Source organism: Miniopterus schreibersii, assembly GCF_964146895.1.
Source record: "Miniopterus schreibersii genome assembly, chromosome: X".
Lineage (NCBI taxonomy): Eukaryota > Metazoa > Chordata > Mammalia > Chiroptera > Miniopteridae > Miniopterus > Miniopterus schreibersii.
The window spans coordinates 7,327,402-7,349,630 of record NC_138104.1 but is presented as its reverse complement, the minus strand read 5'-3'; positions in this window follow the sequence as shown (position 1 = coordinate 7,349,630).

Sequence of the window (22,229 nt, the reverse complement as noted above, 5' to 3'; positions counted from 1 at the left end):
TTTTCATTGGGCACTTATCTTCTTACCACGTCTTTTTATTTTTCTCATTCCTCACACGTATACCCTTAATCGCATCAATTCTAGAACACGAATTTTTAAAAAATAGTAGTAACATTCATATAAAATAAAATTTACTATTTAAGTGTCAGTACATTCACATTATTGTGTAGCCATCCACTCCAGAACTCTTTTTATCTTCCTAATCTGAAACTCTGTACACATTAAACACCTCTGGCAACCACCATACTACTTTCTATCTCTATGAATTTGACTACGCTAGATCCCTTATGTAAGTAGAATCATACAGTATTTGTCTTTTTGTGACTGACTCACTTCATTTAGCAGAATGTCCTCAAGGTTCACTCATGGAGGTGAGAAAAGACCCAGTACGGCAGGGAAATTACAAACATAAAATAAAATTCCACTGCCTCAGTTTTGCCAGGAGCTGGCCCAGTCCACAGCTCTTTATGACACCACCCCAAAGGCTGGCCAGAATGGCCGTGCACATGCCGGTGCCCTGGGCAGCAGCAGGCCCAGCTGGGTAAACAGAAGTGCAGGAGCAAAACAAGCCAATAAATCATGGCACAGCTCTAGCCTTCCCCAATGCCCTCCTCCTCCTTCCTTTCCAGCTCACTCGGGTCTCCATATCTAGCAAATGGGCCCAGGTGTCCTTTGATCTATCTCCTTTGCCCTTTACAAGGGAGAAATGTATCTATAGGAAGGGTGAGCTCAGCCCCACCTGTGACCTGCCCACAGGGTTCCTTTCAGAGAGCTGTGAACTTCACATGTCCAGCTGCTAATGGCAAAAAAGGCAAGCAGACATGGGATGCTTGAGAAATGTAAGGTTGACCTATGGTTAGGGGGCCCTAGATGGTTGATCTCCACAGAGTTGTAGAGATGAATGGGGCATGTTCTCCAGCTCAAGCATTGGAGCATGGGCCACAGCCTATACTAAGAAGACAGAGCCCTATTAGAACCATGGTTAAGCTCAAACTTTCCCCTTTCCCCTTTGCCTAATGGCTTGAGTTTTTTATATATTCCCTGTACTCAAGTTTGGAGCTCTCACATTTTTTAGATCCCTGCTCCTGCTAGCAAATGGATGTATAATTCACTGTTATGTCATGATCTCCAGAAGGCTTCTTCTTTCAGGAGGGCCACACAGTGTTATGTTCCTCTGGGTGAAGATTTTCTGACTGCTATATCCCCAGTGCCTAGAACAGTGCTAACACATAATTGGTGCTGATTAAATACTTGTTGAATGAATGAATTAATTGGCATAGTGTAATGATTAAGGGGTCAGTTTCTGAAGTAAGACCAGAATTCCATCCCAGGTTTTGCCAGTCTGACCTTGGGAAAGGTAAGTTACCAACTCTTGGTCTCAGTTTCCTTGTCTATAATATAAGAAGAATAGTATCATAACAAGACTTGGGTTAATTGAGGAGAGATAATGTAGGTACTGCACTTAGCCAGTGCCTGACCCTTAAGTTCTCAGTAAAATGTTAGCTGTTATTATTATAATTCTGTATACCAATTCCAAACAACTGGTCCAAACTGCCAAGGGTGCTGAATTGAGGGTTCTGTGGTCTTATCCTGATTCAATGAAAAAGAGTGTCCTAAGGCCTGCTATGGGTGAAGATGACAGAAGTGGGAACTTACTTGCAGGGGATTTGCCTTCTCTGGTTTGGCCATAATGGCCAAACCCGAACCATCTAGAGTAGTCTTCAGGGATCAAAAGTATATAGCATACATGTGACAAGTATCTTTTGTCAACCACACAAGTGTGGGGAGGAAGAACTTACGCCTTCAGTGGGGACAGTCCCCCAGAGTGAGAGCAAGAGTTGAGGACAGACCTGCCAATAATTCTGAAACCATTCCAGTAATCCATTATTTGTCTAAGGGTTGAAAATAGCATTCTGATTCTTCATCAAAGAACTCCGCAGTCTGAGTCTGCCATCAACAGAGAAGCATACCCCAATGGGAAGTCACTCCTTTATTCTTGAGTGAAGTCTTTAGCTCTTTAAGAAGAATTACTGCCTTATCATGTGCTTGAGTTTGTCAAATGTCACACACTATATTTCAAACATGTGAATTGACATCATGTGAGCAATATTGTACTTATTTCCAACCCTATTTAAACTTCAAAGGACATGTCAGCCACATTGGCCCCACCTAAATATGTGGCACTTTTGATCAACTAGTACCTGAAGGCCAAGAAGACTGAGAGGCCCATGTGTAATTAGAAATGGAGCCAAGAAAGGGAATTTTTGACTACAGGTAAATGAACCCAAGTCTTGGAAAGTTTGAGTTCAGCTGGAAACACAAAGCACATGAAGTCAGAGCAAGTCTTAAATTCTCTATCTGAAAACACTCCAATGACATCACTGTGAGTCTGGGAGTGTCCTTGGGGTCTGGAAGCTTCCCAGGAGAAAAAAAATTCCCCAATCACAAAGTCTCTCCAGAGACTTTAAGCTATCAACAAAGCTGTATAGTGGACTTAGGATATGAGGGGCACTGTGAGGGTAGAAGTGTAACCTTTCACTCCCTACTCCATGAAACTGCTTCACCAAATAATGAACTTGCCTGTGTGTATTACTTGAAAACCCTGCTCTCCAGAAATATCTCCTTCTTGGCCTCCAGTGAGTCACCTTTTTTTTTTTTTTTTTTTTTAAATAGCTTTGGGGCTTGACATTCCTCATGGTCAAGGAATTTGGACAGGGTAATTTAGGGAGGCCTTAGCAAACAAGAACATGTGGCTCAAGCAAGTGGATGCCATCTGGCCAGTTAACAAGGCTTGTAGGCAAGGGATACCCAATAGGGAACCAATTTTGAGAGTAGTCTCAGGGCCTAAGGCTCTAGTTGGGGAGCAGAGACCTCAGAAATATTACCCTGGGACCCAGCTGCTTGAGAACACTCTGCACTGAACACAGCAGCAAAAAGGGGAGATTAGAGGTCAAAGAAGACAAATGTTTACATTTCTCCTGGAGCCATGCCGGGTATCCCTCCTCCCAAAGTTCTCCTCCATTAAACAGAAGGGAGAAAAAGCTAAAAGGTTGCTCTCCTTTTCTCTGCCCACTTCCCTCTCTTGCCAAATGAAAGGGATATAAAATGACCTTTGAATAATTGTTTGATAGAAATGCTAGGCCCTCTCTTTACAGACTTCTTAGTGATAAAAATTTCTCTAGGGAAGATTTCAGTCAGGTTAATTTCACCTCATACCTGAAAAAAAACTATGGACAAATGTCTATTAGGAATATGGGTGCAAAAACCCTCAACAAAATTCAGAACAGGTAAATCCATAGAGACAGGAAGTAGATTAGTGATTGCTAAGGGCAAGGAGGAAAGAAGATGAGGAGTGACTGCTTAATGTGTATGTGATGAAGAAGTTCTGGAATTACATAGTGCTGATGAACAATACTGTGAATGTACTAAATGCCACTGAGTTGGACATTTTGAAATGGTTGAAATGGTGAATTTTATGTTATATGTATTTCACCACAATAATAAAAAAATCCTCAACAAAATGCTAGTGAACAACATATAAAAGGTTTATATAAAATAGCCAAGTGAGATTTCTCCAAGGAATTGAAGGTTTTTTTCAATATATGAAAATCAATCAATGTAATGCACTTATTAATAGAACAAAGGACAAAAACACATGTTCATCTCAATAGGTGCAGGACAAGCATTTGATAAAATCCAATATCCTGTCATGATAAAAACACTCAACAAGCTTCAAATAGAAAGCAACTTCCTCAATCTGACAAAGGACATCTATGAAAAACCCACCGGTAACATCAAATTTAATAGTATAAGACTGAAATCTTTCTCCCTAAGATCAGGGACAAGACAAGGATGTCCATTTTTACCCCTTCTATTCAACGTTGTACTAGAGGTTCTAACCAAGCCAATTAGGCAAGGGAAAGAAATAAAAGGCATTCATATTGGAAAGGAAGAAGTAAAAATATCCCCAATAATAGACAATATGATTTTATAGTAAAAATTCTAAAGAATCTAAAAAAACCTATTAGAGTTAATAATTGTGTTCAGGATTGCAGATTGCAAGATACAAGATCAACATACAAACATTAATTATATTACTATATATTAACACGGACAACCTGAAAATCAAATGAAGAAAACAATTCCAATTATAATAAAATGAGTAGGAATAAATTTAACAAAAGAAGTGCAAGACTTCCACATTGAAAACTCTAAAACTTCATTGAAAAAAATCAAAGAAAACTTAAATAAAGGAAAAACATTCCTTGTTCATGAATTAGAAGACACAATATTGTTAAAATGGCAATATTCTCCAAGTAGATCATCAGATTCAATGCAGTCTTTAACAAAATCTCAAATGGCTTTTCTTGCAGGAATTGACATGCTGATCCTAAAATTCATATGGAAATGGCCAGGAACCCAGAGCTAAACCTATAAAAACTAAAACTAAAACTCTTAGAAGAAAATGTAGTTTTAAATTCCGTGACCTTGAATTAGGTAATGATTCTTAAATAGGGCACCAAAAGCACAGGCAACAAAAAAAAAAAAAAAAGAGAAAAATAAATTGGACTACATGAAAATTAAAATTTTTTGTACTGAAAATTATACTGTTCAGAAAGTGAAAAGACAACGTACAGAATGGGAGAAAATATTTTCAAGTCATATATCTGATAAGGGACTTATATAAAAAATATATATAGCCCAGCTAGGAATGGCTCAGAGGTTGAGCATCGACCTAGGATCCAGGAGATCACAGTTCGATTCCTGGTCAGGGCACATGCTCGGGTTGCTGGCTTGATCCCCAGTAGGAGGCATGTAAGAGGCAGCTGATCAATGACTATCTCATCATTGATGTTTCTATCTCTCTCTCCCTCTCCTTTCCTCTCTCTCAAAAAATCAATAAAGGTATATTTAAAAAAAAATATATATATATATATACATATATATATATAACTCTTACAACTTAATAATAAAAAGATAAATAACCCATTTAAAAGTGGGCAAAAGATCAGAATAGACATGTTTCTAAAGAGGATATGCAATGGCCAATAAGTACATAAAAAGATGCTCAGCATCAGTCACCATTAAGGAAATGCAAAGCAAAATCAGAAAGACATACCAGTTCACACCCACTAGGATGGCTATAATAAAAAAGGCATATAATAACGAGTGTTGACAAGGATGTGGAGAAATTGGAATGCTCATACACTGTGGTGCAACCACTTTGGAAAACAGTTTAACACTTATTTAAAAGGTTAAACACAGAGTTATAATATGACCCATTAATTTCATTCATAGGTATATATAACCAAGAGAAATGAAAACATATGTCTGCCCCAAAACATGAATACAAATGTTCATAACAACATTATTCACAATAGCCAAAATGTAGAAACACTTTAAGTGTCTATCAACTGATGAATGGGTAAAGAAAATGAAGAAAATGTGGTATATCCATACAATGGAATATTATTTAACCATAAAAAATGAACCTTGAAAACATTAAGCAAAGTGAAATAAGCTAGACAAAAAAAGGCCACATATTATATAATTCCATTTATATGAAATGCCCAGAATAGGGAAATCCATAGAGACAGGAAAAAGATTAGTGGTTGCCAAGGGCTGGGGGGAAAGGGAAATGGGAAGTGACTGTTAATGTGTAAGAAATTTCTTTCTGGTGTGATGAAAATATTCTGGAATTGGATAAGTGGTGATGATTGTACCACTTTTTGAATATACTAAAACCACTGAATTTTATACTTTAAAAGGTGCATTTTATGGTATGTGAATTATATTGCAATAAAAATGGAAAATGTTGTTTTTGTTGGAGAATCACTCAGGTTTTTGGTATGTAACTCAGAAAGAACTCATAGAATTATGTGACTGTTATAATAATAAAACTTTTCAATTCTCATCTTATTTATATGAACAAGATTTCTCAGTGCTTATGTGTATAAAGATTGAAAATTAGAAATAGAATTGATGCTGAATACTGTCTCTTTCTAGCAATAAGTAATATTTATCTATGGATACCTGAAAAAAAATTTCATCCATTTTATTAAGACATGAATTAAAATAAAAATGTAGTTTTTGTAAATAATAATTATTTTCAAAAAACTTTTCACATACTTGTTTTGATCATTTGTGTACATAATTGTAATAAATTCTAATAACTTGTTTTGGACACAGAAAGTAAAAATTAATTTCAATTTATAAGTGTATTTTTGCTACAGAGAAGTCTGATAGGGGAAGCATTATAAGACTTCCATGTTTAGCCCAGCCTGGTGTGGCTCAGCGGTTGAGCATCAACATAGGATTCAGGAGATCGTGGTTTGATTCCTGGTCAGGACACATGCCCAGGCTGCGGGCTCGATCCCCAGTCGAGGGCCTACAGGAGGCAGCCAATCAATGACTCTGTCATCATTGAAGTTTCTATCTCTCTCTTTCCCTCTCCCTTCCTCTCTCTGAAATCAATAAAGATATATTTTAATTAATAAATAAATAAAAAGACTTTCATGTTTAAAAATGTATTACCACTTGGCCGGGCGTGGCTCAGCGGTTGAGCGTAGACCCAGGATCCAGACAATTGGGGTTCGATTCCCGGTCAGGGCACATGCCCGGGTCGCGGGCTCAATCCCCAGTCAGGGACGTGCAGGAGGCAGCCGATCAACGACTCTCTCATCATTGATGTTTCTATCTCTTTCTTCCTCTCCCTTCCTCTCTCTGAAATCAATAAAGATATATATATTTTTAAAAAGTATTACAACCCTAGCTGGTGTGGCTCAGTTGGTTGGGCATTGTCCCATGCACTGAAGGGTTGCTGGTTTGATTCCCAGTCAGGGCACATGCCCAGGTTTCAGGCTTAATCCCTGGTGGGGAGGGTGCAAAAGGTCACCAATAGATGTCATGCTCTCACATTGATGTTTCTCTCTTCTCCCTTCCTCTCTCTCTAAAAATCAATAAAATATTGTTTTAAAAATGTATTACATTAAGATAAAATTCTCTGGGGAAAGTGAACTTGATAAACAGATTCAAGGAGTAAAATGTTAAATGTTTAAAAAGACCTTGTTTATATGTTTTTAAATAAGATGATGGTGGGTAAAAATCACTTTAGTATTTAGATTCCATTTAACACACTTAGAAGAGTGAAGTAACAGTTTTGTAAATGCTGATATTTACAATAGATTGGAAATAACATCTTTGCAACTATTTACACTTATGACTTTAAAACTATGATAAAAATGTGCAAAGGGATACTTAGTTATTAAAAGGTCAGGAAACACTGAGAAGAGCACAATATCATTTATGTGGTATTCTTGTAAAAAAAAAAAGTATATAAGCTCAATCTAATCATGGACAAAACAGACAGCCCTATTGAGGGGCCTTCTACAAAATAGCCAGTATCTTAAAAGGCATCAAGGCCATGAAAACAGAAAGACTGAAGAACTGTTACAGATTGGAGGAGACTAAGGAAACATGACAACTCAATTCCATGAGAGATCCTGAATTGGATCCTGGAACAGAAATAAAACATCAGTGGAAAGATACAGGAAATATGAATAAGCTCTGTTTAGTATAATGGACTGAAGGTCTGTGTCTCCCAAAATTCATATGTTGAAATACTAATCTTCAATGTAATGTGATTAAGAGGTGAGGCCTTTAATAGGTAACTAGGTCATAAGGGTGGAGCCAGAGAACTCTCTTTCCCTCTTTCCACCATGTGAGGATCCAACAAGAAACAGAATTCTACAACCCAGAAGATGGCTCTCACCAGAACTCAACCATACTGGAACCCATTTCTCAGACTTCCAGCCACCAAAACTGTGAGAAATAAATGTCTGTTGTTTATAAGCCATGCAGTCTATGGTACTTCATTATAACAACCTAAACTAAGACATATAGTTAGTATTATTGTATCGATGTTAATTTTTTGGTTTTGGTCACTGTACTATGTTTAAGTAGCTAACATTAGGGAAAAATAGATGAAAGCTGTATGCGCCCTCTGTACTATTTTTTTCAACTTTCATGTAAATCTAAAATACCTTCAAAATAAAATGTTTTTAAAATCCCAGGGGATTCTCAGGCAAAAAAAAGTTAGAAGATTATTGAGTTGTGTGAGTCACAGTGTCCATAAGATAAAAGCAAACCAGAGCAGCTTTTCCTGGTTCTGAGACCTGAGAGAAACCCCTCCCTGGAGGCCCTCACCACACACTGATATGATAAGGTCCCCAGCATCTTCCTGCAGGAAACAGCAACAAGTGGGGCTCATTTTTTCTTTCTGTGGGATGCATTGTGCACTGCAAGAATGCTTACATCTTCCTCAAATGCATGTGCTTGATTTATTTTCTTTTTAAACAGTGTTTTTCCTGATTACAAAAGCAATATAAACTTCTTATAGAAATTTTAGAAAACAACAATAACTACAAAGAAGAAAATAAAAATGCCTGCAATTGCACACTGCAATGAGTATGTTGGGCAATTTCCTCCTAGTCTTTTCCCACGCATATATACATGATTTGTGGGGGGTTTCTTTTAATAAAAATACAAGTCATCCTGATGTAATTGTAAACAACTTTTCTTTACAATTACAAGTCCATCTCCCTACGTTATGACATTTTTCTCCAACATCATTTTAAATCAAGAGATAAAAATTCCTTTGTTTGGATGGACCAAAAACTGATATTACTGACCCCCCCCCTTCATCCCATTACTGGAACATGTGCTTCAAATAGCTCCTGACAGAGTCCTCAGTCAGGAAGTCCACCTCAAACCCTCTTGGACTCCTCCAAGCATTTCAAATTGGCTTCTACAGAGGACTGCTGACCTCTGTGCCACATGGCTGATTGTTACATTGCTGGTGTGTTCTCTATTGACTTTAGATTTTTGGAGCCTGTAGGCAAGAGGCAGGCAATTAATCTGTCCAGCACTTAGCATGCTGTTAGCCTTCATTGTTAGAGGCCAATGTGATTTGTAGACCAAACACTGGCCCTGGAGTCAGAAAACCTGGGTTTTAGTCCCTCCTCTGCCCTTTGCTTAGTTGTGTGACCTTGGGCAAGCCAATTTATCTCTCTAAAGGAAGCCACACTGTGCCACAGGAGGCGGTGTGACCCAGCAGAAGAGACACAGGCCCTAGATTTAGCCAGACCTTAGTCAAAGTTCAATGTTGCCACTTGGGTGCTGTGCAATTTGGGGCAAACTTATCTTCTCTCAGCTTCCATGTTCTCATTTTTAGTTGGGGGATAATAATAAGCCCATCTAACAGGCTTGTGAAATTCTCCGAAAGTGACTAGAATAGTACTCAATAAATATTTGCTGAATCTGACTTTTTTAAAGTTAAGCAGAATTACCAAATGTCAGAGTTCTCCAAAAGCATCTGTTCCAACTCCTTCACTCCACAGACCACATACTGAGGACAAGACCTAGGAAGGGGGTTGTCTAAGATCACACCCTGAGTTCCATCTCTTCTATGAAGTCAGCAGATCTGGATCCTCATTAGGGTGCTACCACTATCTCCAGGTGAATTCCCCTTAAACACCTCTTTGCTTGTAATAGACATTTAATAGATATTTTTTTACATATGAAGGAAGGGAAGGGAAGGGAAGGTAGAAAAAGAGTTGTGACATTAAACTAAGGCCCACAGGTCAGATATAAATGTTTGGCCATCCAGAAAGAATTTGGATGACAATATAATAGCTCATATACTATGGATCAGGTATTATTCTAAGCACTTTTCACAAATTAATGTACTTAATCCTCACAACAACTTTATAATGCCCATTTTACAGCTGAGGAAACAGGCTCACAAAGGTTTCAAACTTGCCTAAGGTTATACAATGGGAGAGCTAGAATTCCAACTAGGTAGTCTGTCAAAGTGATTCTCCAATTTGAACATGCATTGGAATCATCTGGAGAGCCTGTTAAAACACAGATGACTGGGTCCCACCACCAGATTTTCCGATTCAGTAGATCTTGGATGGGGTCCAAGAATTTGCATTCTTAGTAAGCTCCCAGGTGCTGCTGCTGCTGCTGGTAGAGGGCCACACTTTGAACATCAATTGTGTATAGAGTCTGCACTCTTAACCACCTTATTACACTATCCAGGTCAGTATCCTGCAAAATCCTTCATTGACTCCCACATGGCCTTCAAGATGAAGCACAGATGCCTCTTTAAAACATGCAGGACATTTCATGACCAGTCCTTATTTAACATTCTAATCTCATCTCCTTCTGGTACCTTCCATACATCATCCTTCAAAGTGATTTTTCCATTCTAGAATGAACCAAAGCTCTCTCTCTTGCTTCTCTCTGCAATTGCTGTTCTTTCTCTTTAAGATGCCTACACCTTCACATGCTCCTCCTGCAAACATTTGATAAACTTCTTGTGCTTTAATATTAGAGGTTCAGCTCAAGCATTACCTCCTTCCAAAGGCCTTAGAGAATCCTACTTCCTACCCCACCCCAAACTGGACTGAGGGGCTTTCTTGGGGTTCCCAATTCTCTGGACTTCCTGCTCTCATATTATTATAATTTTCTTTACATTGGTTTCCCCTATAACTATGAGTAAACTGTTTATTCATTTCATTACTCCCAGTGCCTGACATCTAGTGAACATTGGTTGAATGAATGCATAAGGTAATGGTTGAGGAACATCTCACAAACCAAAATAACAATATTAAAAATTGCTTGTTGAAAATATGGAATCAGAAAAAGCAAACTACTTCTTGCTCTAAGCCTACCCCAATGGTACAGAGTTTATTGACCATTCTTTGTTTTATTGCTTGTCTCCCTTCCCCATCCTTATCCAGTGCTAAAGATACTCTGCCCTTGCTCCTCAGGTTACCTTTCCAGTCCTTCTGCCTCAGTCTCTGATTACCTCCAGATTGCCATTTTCTGTGGGGATAGAAACTCACATAGGCACCCCTGTCTGTGGGAATACTGTAAGACTTAGTCAACTCTAGTTTTCAGGGGAGTGCTACTTTTCCCTCAAAAGTAAGAAATATTGGACTGAAAGGGCTCAGCACATCTATCCAGGATGACATGAATTTAAACTCACTCTCTGGATTGTAGTTTATTCTTTTTAGGGGAGTCTTTTCAGGCTGCTTAGAAGAGTGGAATGGGATCTTTTTTCATGCTATATAAATCTCCCTTTTTTCCTCTTTCTAACATGAAGGCAGATAATAAATGCCAGTTGGCCTTACTTATGATTTACAAATTCCATGAATAGAGGTTGCTCAGCTGAGATCTAAGAAGCATAAGTTTAATATTTATAATTTGCTTCTTCCAATGACTGGCTGCAAGTTTCATCAAAAAAGTTTCGGGGCGGCCAAAGCAAACAGTAAGGGGAGTTATACTTTGTAAACTATAACTAGGAGATAGGGCCAACCAGCTCTGGGGGAAATTCAAATAGAGAGAGTCGCTTAACAAACAAACAACAAAAACTACAAGTAGCAACAACAACAAACCCTGGGGAGGAGGAAGAACCTGATTTCCAGAATTACCACATTATAATATTCAAAATATCCAGTTTTCAATAGAAATTATGAGACCTGCAAAGAAAAACCCATACCCAGGGAAAAAAACAAAACAACCAATGGAAGTTGTCCCTGAAGAAGCCCAGGTGTTGGGCTTTTTTAGACAAAGATTTAAATCAGCTATTTCAAATATATTCAAAGAAAGCTAAAGGAAAACATGTCTAAAGAACTAAAGAAAAGTATGGGAATGAGATTTCAATAAGTAGAGAATATCAACGCAGAGAAACTATTTTTAGAAGAACCAAATAGAAATTCTGGAGTTGAAAAGTACAATAAGTGATATGAATATTTCACTAGAGAGGTTCAATAGCAGATTTGAACAAGCAGAAGAAAAATATCAGCAAACTTTGCCAAAGTCAAGCCAGTCAAGAGGCAGAGGCAAGAACTGAACATATGCCTCCCTAATTGCAGAGCCTGTGAGTTTAGTCCACTTGATATGGTGTGTAAAGAAGAGCCTTGGGCCTCTCCATCTAGCTGCCAGATGTGGGGCTCTTTGGAGGAAGCTCAAAACATCCTGCCAAAGAAGGTTCTTGAGAATAGCTCCTCCTTCATAGATTTATATTGTATTCCTCACATTGTCCCCAACTCAGGACTAGACACACAGCATACATTTAATAATTCCAGTTGAATTGAGTTCCTACAGAGTGAGATTCATAGTTCAGGGACCTAGGGAAAAAGTAGCTTTAGTGAGGAAAAGGCAAGACTAGATATCATTCTTTAAGTGCTTCCCATTGTGCCAGGCACCATGCTATGGTTTTATATATATTCAAGTTATCTAGTTTCACTCACATAAGAACCCTATGAATTAGGTTCTATAACTATCTTGTTTTGTTTATAGAATGAGAAAATTGAGGCACCAAGCATTTAAGTAACTTACGCCAAGGTCTCACAGCTGGTAAGTGGGCAGAGCCAGAACGTGACCTCAGACAGTCTGGCTCCAAAGCCCACTGTCCTTTCCACTTTACTGTGTCAGGAGTGTCTGAGTTTTTCCAGCTCTATATCCTAGTTCTTAAATGAGGAGCTGACATTCAGAGAAAGTAGTACGATTTCAGAAGTTCCTGAAAAGTGACTTCCCTCAATATTCCTTTATTAACCGCCCCCCCCCCAGTTGCTGGCCTATGCTTGAAACTTCAGAGATTTATTCTTTTGGCTTAAGATTCCTATCCCCTGAAACCAAGGCCTAGGAAAGAGCATATAAGCTATTATAATATTCTTTCCAGAGAGGTGCTTTTATTGTACAAGTAAATAGCCAATATATGATGCCATCATATCCAAAGAAAGAAGAAAACATGAGAGCATAAGGGCTTGAGGGATCCATGGAAGAGAAAGGAACAAGGTAGAGGCCTGCAACAGAAAGATGTCACCATTTTGGAGAGGACCAGCCTTCATCAAATGACAGTCATTGCTCTGGAAACATCCTCATAGACAGCACTGAGTTTCTGAGCAGGAAACTCTTTTGTGTGAGAGCCTTTGGAGCAAGATTCTTCAGGGGAAGTGGTGCTGAAAACCCCGGAGTTGTCTGTTTATCTCGGAATTCCTTGACTTAGGTCTGAAATATTACTCAGCACAAATTCCTCTGATTGTCCATACTGTTACTGTGAAACAATTCCTATCTGTAAAGCAAGAGGAAGGGGGCTGAGGAGCAGGAAGGGGGAAGGGTGGAGTAGTCTGTGCTTTTCCAGCCAGCTGAAGGGACTAACATAGGGGAAGTGCTTTTGCTTTGGCTTGGCCAGATCTGCCCTTGATGGCTGTATGACCTTGAGCAAGTCATTCTGGCTGGTGCTCTCATCTCCACTAGACTTCATTTGTCTTCTATATGCTGATGGCTTTAGTATATTTTTATACTAAACCTCCCTGCTGAAATAGAGCTATTGTCCTCAGTGGGCTGAGGTACCCTCTAGAGAAAACTTACAAAAGGAAATATTGTCTAACTTTACACATCTGTCTATGATACAATGAAAGTTCCCTGACTTCATGCTCTATGGACACTGTGTTTTCAGTCAAGTGCCAGCATTTCAGAGCTATCCAACCTGGTTAGTGTGCCTGAGCCTCAGTTTCCTAGTCTATAAAATGGAGATATAATTGTACCTGCCTGTCACATTTCAAACACTATGCCTGGCACATATTAAGCATATGTGCTATTAAAAGTGATTAAATGAGCAATGGTTGGTTTGATCCCCAAATTTTTGTTTTCATGTCAATAGAAGATTGGGTCCCTTCTCTATTTTTGAGATATTTCTATCAAGTGAAAGCCAATTCAAGCTTTAGAAACCTGGGTAAAGGCTTCAGTCTTCTCATCTAGACTATAAGCTACCATAGGAGACTGTCCCTAAACTTGCAAAGGCATGTGTGGTATTTCATAAACGCTCTCTACCACACTGCCAGGGTAGAGTGGACAGATTGGCATCATCTGACCAGAGACCCTGTGTGGTATATTTGGTGGGATTTCTGGGGCATTGGGTAGCATAACACCCCCCCACACACACACACACACGTTTTCCTAATCACTCCTTCCTGAAATGCCCACAGTGTCTTCTAGGAAGACACAGTCCAGAAATATCTGCCCTTTCAGTTCTCATCCCAGCACTGTGGCCTCCATCCATGGAGGTTTTTGGCCTCCTGGATACTCCCGTTAATATGCAAATGTGCCTGCTATGCCCCAAGCTCTTACCAACTAACTCCCAATTCACAGTTAATTGTTTAGCCAGGCCTGAAAGAGTGAGGCACAGAATGATGATGTGAACTAGAGGACTGACTCTACTGGCAGCCGGAATGCAAGTGATGCCAAAGGAGGTGGGGGTCTCGGGTCTTGGGGTTAAAGCTTCTGACTCAACCTCACTGCACACAGCCCTTGTGTCCCTCCCTCTAGTCTTCCTAAAACTCCAGATAGAAATTAAATCCAGTGCCTGAGGATCCCAAGATTGGACCATCAAATCATATCAATTTGGGCTAATGGGTGCAGAGGAGGCTAGTCTACATTACAGGCCATTTTTCAAAGGGATACAGTTTTATGACTGCCCAGCCGGCACAGTAGCATGGAACTAATAGCTAACCAAGGGCTGCCAAGTCCCAGGCCTGCCAGATCTCCTTAAATGACAAGATAAGAACCATTTATAATTGGCACATTTGATCTGTAAGTGTGACCTACTAAACTCCTAGCCAACAGTTAGTTCCCAGGGTTGTGATGAGCATGTACCCACAATGCTTACTCCATTTTAACAGAATCTCAAAGAAAACTGAAGCTTTATGAATCCCAGCCCCAAGCAGAAGCCCTCAAATGCCACGAAAGGGCCATCCAAAGCAGTGACCAAAGTTTGACTGTTGCCAGATCATCAATAAGCAGGACTGTGGGGAAGGAGAAACCCTGACTTTTTTAGAATGAAACACCAGCACCCTGAGACAGGAATGGCCCTAGGCTCCCCTATGTGCTAAGAATATGCACAGTCTTCTCAAGTATCAACTGAACATGCTTTTTTGTGTCTGTGTGTGGGCATTGAGTGGGGAGTGGTATGTAATGAGAAACCAGAGATGCAACTTTTTGGTTGGGTCAAACCAAATTGTTTAGTAATGACCCAGTAATTCCACTTCTAGGAATTTATTAGAAGAAACCCAAAACACTAATTTGAAAGAATATATGCATCCTGTGTTCATTGCAGCATTATTTACAATAGACAAGATTTGGAAGCAACCCAACTACCCATCAGTAGGTGAGTGGATAAAAAAGGTATGGTACTTTTACACAATGGAATACTACTTGGCCATAAAAAGGGGGGAAGTTTATTCTTTGTCCCAGCATGGATGGACTTGGAGAACATTACGCTAAGTGAAATAAGTCAGTCAGAAAAAAACAAGTATCGTATGATTTCACTTATATGTGGAATCTAATGAACAAACTAAACTAACAAGCAAAATAGAGACAGACTCATAGATAAAGAGCAGGCTGACAACTGTCAGGGTGGGAGGTTGGGTGGTAGAATGGAGGGATTGAGCAAAAAGAAAAAAAAGAAAAAACTCATGGACATGGGCAACAGTGTGGTGAGTGTTGGGAGGGTGTGGAAGGAAGTGGAGGAGGGTAAAGGTGGGATAAATGGTGATGGATGAAGAGTTGACTTGGGGTAGTGAACACACAATACAGTGTACAGATGATGTATTGTGGAATTATGTACCTGAAACTTGTATAATTTTATTAATCACGTCACCCCAATAAATTCAACAAAAGGGGGGAAAAAGACATCTCAAGCAAGCTGGGAAGAGAGATAGTGAGAGGCCCCACACTGCTCCCTGATACTGTTGGGAATATACAACCACTTCTGTTTCCTCCCAATAAAAGTGAATGGACAACAAGGATCTGTGTGCATTCTCCTGCCATGACACACATACTCACATACACACTCCATACACAAGTCCTTTGTTGAACCATAGGGCAGGAAATGGGAAATTCAAAAAGAAGAGCCTGAGAAGCAGTTTTACTTCATTTTCAGGGGTCTTCTCACCATCCTGCAAAGGAGCCAGCCCCGAGTGATACAGACCAGAACCCGTCTCATGGAGTCTTATTTCCCATCCTAGATATAAAACAGAGACCTTCCAGGCCTCAGGGCGGAAGAAGCTTCATCTGATGGAGAAAATTGCAGTAGGCTCTGAAAGTAAAGCAGGGTTGGCCTTGTGGATTTGTGTTTTGGTGACGTGAACACATAAAAGGTGCATATGTGCAAAAAAAGTCACAGAAAAAGCTCCAAAAACCCACTTGAGCTGGGTCTGAAGGGGCAGCCAACAGAGAAAGGCTCAAGTCTCTCCTTTTAGACTTATCGGTTGCATTTTCTTTGTCCCCTGGACTGAAGTTTGGAGTTTGTAAGGATGTACACACAGGCAGTATGCGCCCTGGGCCAGGCCATAATGGGGGGACTCGAGGTACCTGGGGCTGTTTCCTCAGAGATCTGGCCATGTGAGAGAACAAGGAGGCTTTGGATCATCAAAGGCAAGAGGATTCCAGGTGGAGCAAAATGTTAAAGACAAACATGAGCATGGTGGGGCGGCAGGGGTGCCAGGGACCAGAATGAGGCCTGGCTTGAACACAGGGCCCAGGTCAGAAGTGTTGAGAGGCAAGGAAGTGAAAAAACCAACAACAACAACAAAAAAAACACAACAAAAAACACTGAACAAAACAGATTGTACTTGTCAGATACTAGGGGTTATTGGCATGAGAGTGTTCATGGCCCTTCCCTCAGGAAAAAATGTTTGCAGAACGATGTGAGTTTAAGTGAGCTTTCCAGCACAATGTCTGCCTAGTAGCCTCACCTTTGGAGAATAAATCTCTTGCCTTCAAAGATCTGTATGGGTCCCAGGAAACCTGGTTGACGTTCTTTCTTGGGTGAAATACATTAAGCCAAGACAGCTGTGCCTGACATTTTATGAGTAAAGCAAGGAGGGCTGTGCCTGGCTCTGCCTCGTCTGGGAGGGGGAAGCATTCCTGTGGGAGCCCCCACTCCCAGCCCATGCTTCCACTATGCTCCCTCAGGCCCAGAATTGGGAGCCGTCTCAAATGTGTTGGGTTGAAAGTTGAGAATAAATCCTGAATGTGTGTTGTTTTTTTCCCAAACTCCATCCCGGGCGGCCTTCCCACGCTTAACCTATTGTCCCCAGCCCATTGGCAATGATCTAAGCCTGACCCCAAGGGTAAAGCCTGGTCGGTTTCTGGAAAAGCGTTAGCATTAGGGAAGCATGGGAGTCAGGGGTCTCCCCAGATCCCAGCAAGTTCAATGCTCTCTTTCCCTTGCTCATAGGGCCTGCAGGCCTTAAAATGCAGGCTCAGTCCCCTACTCCACACCTGCGGAGGGACAGGAGGCTTGATCTGCCCCCAATGGTTGGCATACAGGGGCCTCATTCACAATTCACTGGGTTTCGAGGGGCACTGATTATCACAGGCCCCTCTGCCGCGGGGCCTCCTTCTAACCAGTTGCTGCTGCTCACAGTCACACCACTCTAATCTTGCAGATAGGCTCAAACTTCCCTTCCTCAGCACATTTTTTAGGAAGGGTGTTTTCTCTCTCTCTCTCCCTCGCTCACTCTCGCTCTCTCTCTTTTTATCATCATCAAAATATATTCACAAAACACCCACATCTCTGTCCACACTATAAATCAGGGTGGGGAGCCTCTGGCCCACAGCCCATATCTGGTCCTCAGCTTGATTCATCTGGCATGTGGGGGATACTGTACTGGCTGCCACAGCTGCAACTCAGAGAATAATGCCTCCCTCCCTCCCCGCCTCCCACCCCCTGGACTGCTGGGGCCAGCCCATTCCAAAGGGAGCCTCGCAGATAGCCTGACTCAGATGGGGGGGGGGGAGGCAAGTGGCTCCTGTGAACTCCTTCAGTTGCTTTTAAACAGGAAATGGGACTACAGAGCCAAGGAGGTGATTTTCATAACGAGAAGTGTCAATATTTAACGGCCACTTTGCTCATTTCTGTGACTGACCTAACAAAGCACATCACCTGCATTTTATCATTTAACCTTCCCAACCCCTTTAGTTAAAAACTCTTGTTTTCATCTGGAGTGTAGGAAGCAGGGGCTCAGGGACTTGCCTAGTCCCAGAGCTAGGAAGCTTCAGCCCAGCTGGGAATCGAACCTGACTGGCCTACATCAGCACCTCTAACCATTCTGCCCTACTGGCTGCTGTATCAGTGCATTGCGCTTGCTCTCCTGATTCTAGAGTCGTATCTTTTCCTTGTCTCCACATTACGTGCAATAGCAATGTGGTAGTTCTGGGGTGATTACAAATTTGACTCCAGTTAGTTAAGTGTAGCAACCTCTGCTTTAAAGATTTATAAAACAAACAAGACTGAATGGTAGAGATTGTGTTCAATAGGCTACTTAGAATTTTTAAAGGCAGTGAAACTCTTTTCAAGTCCAGAGTCCAAAGAAATAAAAAAATGCTTAAGATTCCCCTTTCCTATTTGCCTAGGTAGGTCATGACTCATCGGGGTGGGGAGAGAGAAAGAGAGAGATATCGAGGCTCAGCAAGCCCTCTGGTCTTACTCTCCAAGAGACCTCTCCAAACCCTCCCACGGTATCTCAATGCCCCAATGCACCATTGGCACAACTCTTCATCTCCTAAAAGAATCCATTAGGATGGCATCTCTGGGAAGGTAAGCTGGAGCCCAGAATTTATACCCCAATAAAATATAGAATGTCTCTGAGCACCAAAAAAGATGTGGTGAATCTAGAAATACCCAGCAGTTGAATGGTTAAAAACTAAAAGGGAAGGGGGGTATGTTCAGAGCCCCCAGTGTCAGACCACCTGTCTACCTTAAAAAAAAAAAAAAAGAAATATAAGCTTTTGCCTGATGTGAAATCTGAAAATACCAATGGACCCACAAATATCCTTTGCCGACACTCCAAGGCAGTAGACAACTGCTTGGGTTTAAGAAAAATCAGGGGAATTCTAGACTGATCCAGGAAAGAGGAGGCAGCTGCTTGGTGACAGACTCCCAGAGCCCCCTGACTCCTGCTTCTTAAGGCCCAAGAGTCAAGAGGTATAAAATGAAAGGTTTGGATGGGCCCCTAACCCCACCAACAGGGTGGTCCTAGAATCCGACAGCTGGTAGAAACGGCCCTGGCAGTGTGATACTCCAAATGAGTACATCTCATTCTCCCAAGATCCTTGGAAATGGAAGCTTTGCTATGCTCATTACTGAGAAGGCCCTGGTGCCCTCCAACCCATTTGTATCTCTTCATGCTCTCTATAAACATTTGTTGGCTGGCAGGCACAGCTGCAGGCTCCTAAGAGCTATGGCCTCAGATCTTTGGGAGACCCCACCAAAAGAGGTCGTGAGGAGTATCAACCTGAAGGGCATCATGTCTGGTTCCTAAAATCAAGTGCATCCTTCAGGCCTGACCACAGAAAACTCATGCCTCTGCTTTCAGAACCTGCTTGCATCTTTCCCAGTGTGGCATTCCAGAAGCCAATAACTTGAAGGAGTTTCATTCTACCCAGAGTGAAGTATACAAAAACTGCAAGAATCTAAGGAAGTAAATCAAAGTCACAGTGCATCTAGCAGCCTGGTGACCTATTTCCTGAATTGAATGTTGGAATCGCCTTCCCACAGAACAGCCAATTGTGATGTGCTAGTATTTTCATGCAGTGCAGCCCTCTGGCATGGAGGCGCTGCCCCATTCCTTCCCAAGGAAATTCCACTGCAGGCAATGTTATGATTAGTGGACTAATAACACTTGTCGTTGGAACACTCCAAACAAAGCTGCAGTGTGGACTGGCCTCCAAGTCGCTTAATCACCTATTTCATCATCTTGACACTGGAGCCTTGGCAATGGGGATGGGCTTGTGGATACCAATAATTAACCAAAGGGACAGCTGCTTGTTTGCACGGGGATCTCCCTTTCTTCCATTCATAATCCTAAACCAATCTGGGGTGTTAACTGGTGTGGTTAGCATGTCCAATACTGGATGGCAACTAGAAAAAGAGATGCTGCAGGCTAATTCTGAAGCAAATCACCTGCCTGTTCACTCCTGACATTCATGCACACACATTTTCCTTGTGATTAACTTGCTGGGGTTCTGGGCAGGGGCCAGGATGTGGGTGCATGCTAGCGTGCATGCCTCCTGATTGGGAGCACTGTTGATCCCCAACACTACAATGGTGAGCTCCTTTACCACTCCCCCTGACATTGCATGGGGCTGTCGGGGGAGGAAATATGGAAGCTCTAATCACACCATGGCCTCTGAAGAAGCCAGTTAGGTCTGGAGGAAATGATGGGGGATGAAGAACAGTCTACTCTACTCCTTCATTCTGGTTCCCTTTCACTGGGCTTTGAACCAAATCAGAGCTAATTAGCTGAAGGCAGAGGCTTACAGTCTTTGAATGAACTTATTTAGAAATGAGTATGTATAAAAAGATAACATAGACAAGTAGGAGACAGTGAGGCTGATACAATCATAGAGCAAAGAAAAGAATCTCCCAGGACTTAGTGATTTCTCAGAATAGTTGGCTATCCTCAGGCCAGTGGACTCGACCTCCTTTCTAACCCTGAGAGCCACTGGGGCTTCTTGGCCACATCTTTGAATGAAGAGACAAACTTATAAAGACAGAACTAAGTTGGGGGTGGGGGAGTGGGTAGTGAGAGCAAGACAGACAGGGTGAGAAAAAAGAAAGCAAAAAAGGAGGTCAATTATTTTTGGAAGGTAGACTACTAACAGCAACATCTGCAGATCCTTAGCAGAAGCAACAGAGCTCCAGGGTGCCTAGAAGCGGCTTCAGGGAGAAGTGCTTTCCCAGTGAACAGTATTTGATTATTTGAAACACATCAGCAGTTCTCTAGATAACAAGACACAAGGCAGACAATCCTTGGCAATTTTCTTCCCACAGATGCTGTGCTCATTCTCCTAATGTAACTACACTATTCATGTGATGCCCAGGGTGAGATGGCTGCCCCCAAGCAAACTGGGCAAATCTCAGGTGTCCAGGCCCCCTGGACCCAGGTACCAAGAAGATATAGCTTCTGTTCTCTCTTCCACTCTCCCTGAAAAGTGCAAACTGTCTGGTTGATCAGACAGCTCTTGCAGCAAAGGCTCAAACATTCTATGGGAAAGTCCCACCCCAATCCCTTTCCCACTGCCCTTTCCAAAATTCATTTGGCTTTGTTTGGGGCTCTAAAAGTTATGAAAGTTAGCTTCCAGGGGAGCTAGAGATGAGGCATTCCCAATGTGGGATTCAGAACTCTGTTAGTTTCCACCAAAGTGCCCGAGTATAGTTTGGGGGTGGTTTTTCCCTCATATTTAGACAATGACGCAAAATCTGTTGATTTGTTTAGACACAATTCTCCCTAAGCAGGACAGATGGTATTCAACAGAATGAAATAATTAGGATATTTAAAAGAAATAATTATGTGGGAAAATATGGTTGGAGTCAAACATGCCTGGTGATCTATATGAAGAATTCATGTTTAAAATGTGCATAAAAATTGTCATTATAGATTCTGTTGCCTTGTTACCCTGAGGTAAAACAATTCCTATTGACAAGAGATGCTTCATAGCATGCTGTTAAAGACAAACATAATTTTTTAAACCTCATGGGAACAGTGACATGAAACATTCAGTTTATTTTCATCTCTTCCTGGGGAAACTGAAGTTCCTGGTGAAACAACTTTATGAGGCAATGGCTTAATTACACTAAATGGTGTTTAAAAAAATAACACAGCAGGGTGGGAGTCAGGGTGGGGGGAGCTATCTTGTTAAATTGCTTTTTGTTTGACTTTGAGCTGCCTTTGGCTTTCCATAGCTCAGGGTCCAAAAGATGGGACTCTTTCCTGAAACATACACTTCTTTCTATGAAAGGTTTACGTGTAAAGCTCTTTACTAGGCACACATCACTCCTCTGCCCACACAAGTGAGGATGAAAGAGCCTGCATGAGATTTTTAATCCTTAGCCAGCTGACTCCTGGAACAAACAGGACACGTAAATGCAGGGAGGAAGTCAGTTCGCTTCAGCTAACACCATTGGTCACATGGTTTGCTTCTTGCCTCATCCATGGCCAGTGCCACCAAGCTCTCTTTCACTTGTCTGATCTGGCAAAGGTAGTGCTGTGTCATTTTGGCCCAGCACCTTGATGGGGTACTAAGCGAGAATGACACTGTGTAATAACATCTGCCAATTCAAAAAGTCCAGGGCAGAGGGAAAGAGTGGACTT